A 6,000-nucleotide genomic window follows, 5' to 3' on the forward strand; every position below is an offset into this window, starting at 1 on the left:
TGAAGCAGTACACAGGCGTGAGTGAGGAAGAGACTGATCATCATGGAGTTCACTGTTACCCCAGCCTGTGCTATTGCTTGAGCTTTACATGGGGGAGTTCCCCATGTAAAGAAATAAATAGAGAAACAAATAGTGCAGAGTGTGTACCTGATCAATAGTTCATCCAATAATCAATCATGTAAATCGATGTTTCCCAATGCACTTTTATAGGTTCCTGCAAAAAGCAGCAAGGTTGGTTCCAGAAGAGTCTCCTCACATCTGCCTGCAGTTGTTATGGGAGAGCACTGGGTGGGACCCTGGGTTCTGGCCCCCGTTCGCAGTGTTTAACTGTCTCTAGGAACTACTCAATGAAGCTGGTCACTACTGGGCCATCTCAGGCCAATTGTGGCTCTGAGCTCCTGGCCATCTTCCACCCAACAGGGTGATTAGAACTCAGCTGTCAGTTTGTTTGCAACTGTTCATATCATCTTTATTCTAAACATCCAAGAAGTTGTTTTCCTGCAGAGCAAGCCTATGTAACTTGAAAAGACTACAGCCAGCAAGAGGAATGGTGGATTTGACAAAGTTAAACAGGGTCTTATATTGCAGGACTTTTCAGAGCCTTTAATTTGCTAATATGGCTCGATTGGCCAGATGGGTAAAAATCATCTCGTGGAATCTTCCAGACTTAAGCCGGGAAACCTTTACTCGTGGAACAGCCTTCAGAACTAACGTTCCATGGAACACACTGGGAAATCTGCAAGCCTGCACAAAGGACACTTGTTAATGCCTGCTTCTGTGCGGATGATAGGGCAGACATGGTGTTCTAGGTCACAGAGCAGAGCCACGGCAAATGCCTGCCCAGTAATCACTAAAACCTCTGGAACCAGTACATGCACAAAACTTCACAATTATAAGACAATTTAACTTACAGGCCCTCGGTTCTCCCTGGGGGACACTCATTCCCATTTTCCAGATGATGAGAGCACAGCTGAATGAAGTTTGGACCACTCTGATGTGGGTGAGCCCTGCTGTGGACCGGTCACTTGAGTCTGTTTTCTTTCCTCTGTGGTCTTCATCAAACAGTCCATAAATTCACTATATTCTTATAGGTGAGCAATGGTTGCTATGTGAACCCCCTGGAAGAACTCAAGGCTGATGCCACCGCACCTGTTCTGCAGCCACCACCAGTCCTGTCCCAAGCCCAAGCACCCTGCACATGCCAATCGGGTAGAGTCGGTGCTCTTAAGAGACGCCGGTGGAACAGGTCTCTGGGAACACCAGTCTGTGAGGCCCAACAGATCCTTGCCAATGGCAACACACTACCTAACACTGCAGGTATGGACCCCCATGTACCACCACCACCCCTCTGAGCCAGGTGCCATTCTGCCATGGGTAAGGAAGAACCAGAGCAGGGCCACTTTCACTCTCTAACAGAGAGCGCGCAATGAGCAAAGGCTGTGTGCTCTGACAGTCTGAAACTGACAAGGCCTCCCGGGGAAACGTGGCCACAACAACCAAACCCATTGAGCTGTTCCCAAAGGTGTGTAGACCCCGCGGTGCGTCCCTGAGAAGGGGCGAGGGTCCGTACAGGACCCTGGAGTCTGCGCACCCAAGGGCAAATGGGGCTGCGCACCGCGGCGGTGTGCGGACGCGGGAACGCTCGTCACCCTAGGATGATGACAGAAGTAGCGTTGGGAAAACGCGAGCGCAGAGCGCGTGCACCGGCGCAGAACCCGGGCCGCTCGCACCCAAGGGATCCGGGAAGCTAGGACCGCCGCGCCCACCCGCTGTAGCCTCGTTGCTGCGGGGTGCTCCGCGCTCGGTGCTTACCTGCGGCCGGCTGGGCTCTGCGCCTTGGGCTGGCTGCGCTGGGCTGCGCCGCGCCGGGCTAGCTGCGCTGGGCTGCGCCGGGCTGCGCGCCCGGCCTCCGGCGGCTCGGCAGCGCCCGCGCGCTCGGCTCCGCCCGGCTCGGCTCCGCCCGGCGGTGCCCTGGGCGCTCGCTTGGCGGCCCACGCGGCGCGGGGTGGGCGCGGGGCGGGCGCGGCTCTGGGCCGCCCCGCGGCCGCTGGGAAGCTCCTTATTTGGGCAGTGATGTCAGGGGAAGTCGCAGGGGCCGGACCACCCACTTCTTTCCATTCTCTCCCCAGAGTTTCCTGTTGCCAAACCCGGGGACCCCACTGTCTGTCTGAGGCGAGCACAGCCTGGCCACCAGCTGGTCTGGGATGCTGGGGCAGCGGGGGTCATGGAGCAGCCCGGCGGAGCAGCCAGTAGCGGTCGGGGCATGGGATCTGCTGCGGCTGGGGAATCCCCAGCTCCAGCAGCCACTGGGAGGGTCTGCGCGGCCGCCTCCACTGTGACAGGCCGTGTCACTGTGGGCGCCGCCCCTCCCTCCTCGCCCGCCCTGGCTCCCGCGCTTGTCATTTCCTCTCAGGCTCTCCAGAGAGGACAGGCAGGGAAGCCCCAGTGACCGCGGCAGGGGCCCTGTCGTTGGGTGCCACGCCTTGGATCCACAGTGCCAGGAGGGCGCCTATCGTCTTTTCCAAAATGAGCACAGCCAGTAGTCTTCCTCCCAGATGCCAGCCCTATCCGGAAAGCCCATGCATTCTCAGGCTGGAATCAGCTTTAAGGATTGTGAGGAGCAGAAGACCTGGCAGGACTTCTCTGGGCTCTAACTGGGCGGAGGTGGGAGTCAACAGAGACTTCCCAATGGTTAAACCTTACTAGAAGCTTCTGCTTCTAGTACCAGACCTGCCTTACTTTGGTCCTTGTTGGGAACAGCAAAGGATGTATTTGAGGTAGCCCCTCAGTTGTCCCCACCAGCCAACACAAAGCAGTGTTCTTGAGACTTCGGCACTGTCTGCAGTCCACAGGTGCCTGCGTTGCAGCTCAGCTCCCGAGGGTGTTGCTTGTAGGCTGCCCTGGCTTGGCTGACTCCAGGCCTTACTTGTCTGCCCTGGAACAGCTTCGGCAGGAGGTTATGAGGACCAGGGGCAACCAGACAATAAAGAAGACACACTCTCTGGATCATAAAAGTCCATTACTGTTTCTACCAGGCCTTTCCCCAAAGGATCTTTAGAGGAGCCAAGCTTTCTCTGGCTTCAAGGCCATGATCTCAAACACACCTGAGCCCAGTGGACAAAGCAATTGACGCTGAGTATTTCTGTGCCTTTCTACAACAGCTCCACCAGAACCAATGTTTTCCCTCCAGAGCCAGGTCAGAGCACTATGGCTGTCTGGCTTATGGGAAGTGAAGGCAGGGGTGACAGTAGCTGACCATAGGCCTGCTCACCCACAACTGCCTGCTTACCCATCAGTTACCAAGCTTCCTAGTAGTTCTGTGGATGCCTACTCTCGCCCCCCCCCCAACTTCCAGAAGCCCAAGCACAGCTCTAATGAGGCCATCTTTCTTTAGAAAAGGCCATGTGCTCTTATGTGCATGTGGGCCCCCAAACCCCATCCCACCTCACCCCAAATAGCTGCACACCCCACTGCCCAGCTTCAGCTGGCTCCCATAGTAAATCAGTTCTCACTTCTTGGGAGCCTTCATATAACGTCTATTCTCCTGCTGTCAAGCCCACCATATACAGATCCCTGTCCCCATCCCATCCCTTCCCTGTTCTCAGTGTCCTCGTAGCTTTAGGCAAAGAAAATGAATGATTGCTCCTGCCTCAGACTGGGCGACAACTTCCCTTTTAGGAGTTGGCTCTACCCTAGCTCTACCAGAGGCTCTCACACTATCACAGGTAGCTCAGTGGCTCCTGCTTCTACAAATATACCTGGATCTGTTACCCCTATTGCAATCAGTTGCAATGGACCCTCTTCCTCTAAGACCGGGCCTTACAGGGACCCCTCAACCTTGGTTAGTCTGTCCTCCAAGACTCATCACAGAAGGAGCCAAACAGTTGCACAAAGAATCATCCCAGAGCTGGTTCTGGACTGAACTGGGATCGGGCGGTGGGGGCATCAATGGGGCCAGGTTGGATGCTCAGGACAGGAAGCCATGATACAATACAACTGTGGAACGGCTGCCCTGGGCTTCTTGCCAGATGGTCCTTGATGTGGACTCTGCAATCCCCTAGGATCTCTCTCTCTACTGCTCTCCTTTGACCAACTTCTTTGCAGCTTTTGGCAGGCAATGACATCTCTGTATCAACTAAAGGGAAGAGGCCTGACCTGGCCATTCTGAGAAGGAGCAGAGGGGGATGAAGGAGCATGCTTTCAATGAAAACTACAGCTCTTCTTGATCCCTTGGCCCTCTGACAGTGGCTAGGATGGTCAGCCAGGAGCTCTCTCCTGCTCCTCCCACACCAGAGCTACTTGGCACTCATCCCTATCCCAGTGATGCTATCATCCTCACTGGAGACCACAGGGTCTTTAGGACTCTGGCTTCCATGCTCAGGGTCACGGTCTGATGACAGGTAGCCATGAGTCAAGGGCAGCCTCTGTCTGCCTCTTCTCTGTAATTCAGCTGCTCCTCCACCTAGGGACTGGATAGAACACAGCTCAGTAGGCAGGTGGTGCCAGGTGCCATTTCCTTCCTTTGGGTCCAGCCCTTGCCTATAGCAGTGCCAGGTCTTGAGAAAGCCCCAGTGCTTGCCCCCGAGGGTCCTTCCCACATTCCTTTCATCCCTGAGATGTGAATCAGGCACTTCTTTGCTGCAATCATGCAACATACAAGCTGGTGTCCTGGAACATCCATCCAAGGATGGAAACTGATAGGCAAATAGATAGCCCACCACTCCTTTCCTGGTGCTTCTGCTTGCCAAGCTGAAAGTGAGGAGAAGGAGACAGGCACCATGGGAGGAGGCCACATTCCTTCTAAGGCTACTATTCAAGAAGATGGCAGCCCAGGTGTTCCAGGCTAGAATGCCAAATGCTACTTTCCATGGAAATGCTACACACACACACACACACACACACACACACACACACACAGCATCACAACATAGAGACTTCACAGTCCTAGAGCCCAGGGCAGGGCTGACATCTGATCTTCCATCTCCATGTGCAGTGTCCTTTTCGGCTCCTAACAACCAAATGATAGGCAGGCTTTTGGAATACTCCTTGGTTCCTACGGTGTGGGGCCTGCCACAGTGTTCTTGGCAGAATTTCATGGTAGGAGTGAGCAACCGCCCCGAGGGCCCTGACTTATTTTTGTTTAGGTCTTCTTCCTATCAGTCACTCATTTCTCTACCTCTCTTCTCCTGTGACTATCATTTTCTGGACTTAGATTCTCTGTGTTGTTTCTCAGAGAGAGAGAGAGAGAGAGAGAGAGAGAGAGAGAGAGAGAGAGAGAGAGAGAGAGTTTGTGCATGTGTTTGGCATTTCCTCCTCTCTCCTGGGGAAAGAGCTGGAGGTCTCAGTATCTCCTGGGGTCCTTTGGATTCTCTTCCAGCCTCTCTTCCCTGCCTGAGCACTGTATAGCCAGCCAGCACCCAGCACCCAGCCCCCTGATCCAGTCTATTATCTGTGGCTGTGGGTGACAGGAAAGGCCTTGAGGCCATGTAGACCTGGGTTCCTGGGGATGTCACTGCTCTTGATTACCTCATCCTGAAAAGGCTTTTGTGACATTTTAACAAGATAGCCAAGATAGCATGATGGATCTCTGAAAGAGAGTACCCAGCGTCTAGCAGAGGCTAAGTAAATAGCACTGATCACCACCTGTGCTCACACTCCTCTTCGTGCTTACATTCATGAATGGGGTCCATCGAGGCAAATAGGAAACCAGCATCTCTTGTTCGTCTTTGCTTCCTTATTTCAGGCCAACAAGTCATGGCGGGCCTCTTTCTACCACCCCGCCCATCTGTTCTTTTGTTTTTCTTTTCTTTCTTTCCTTTCTCTGAGAGTCTCTCTAAGTAGCCTGGAACTCGCTATGTAGATCAAGTTGGTTTCAAACTCACAGAAATCCTTCTGCTTCCACCTCTGCCTCCTAAGTGTGAATAAAGGGTAGTAAGTCCACCATACCAGGCCCAGGCAGCTCTGTTAAATCCCTCTGAACATGTGAGGTACTCAGAGACA

At 53.9% G+C, this 6,000-nt stretch overlaps 1 protein-coding gene across 1 annotated transcript in view; it reads right to left on the bottom strand.

The window, feature by feature from the left end:
- Positions 1-1,940, bottom strand: part of Hivep3 (HIVEP zinc finger 3) — a 101,258-nt gene extending 99,318 nt beyond the window's left edge. The window contains exon 1 of the mRNA XM_034503869.2: positions 1,813-1,940. The gene's annotated coding sequence lies outside the window, so the exon portion shown is untranslated. The remainder of the gene's footprint in view (positions 1-1,812) is intronic.
- Between the last annotated feature and the right edge of the window lie 4,060 nt (positions 1,941-6,000).

This window comes from Arvicanthis niloticus, chromosome 5 (assembly GCF_011762505.2).
Source record: "Arvicanthis niloticus isolate mArvNil1 chromosome 5, mArvNil1.pat.X, whole genome shotgun sequence".
In the NCBI taxonomy this organism is placed as follows: domain Eukaryota; kingdom Metazoa; phylum Chordata; class Mammalia; order Rodentia; family Muridae; genus Arvicanthis; species Arvicanthis niloticus.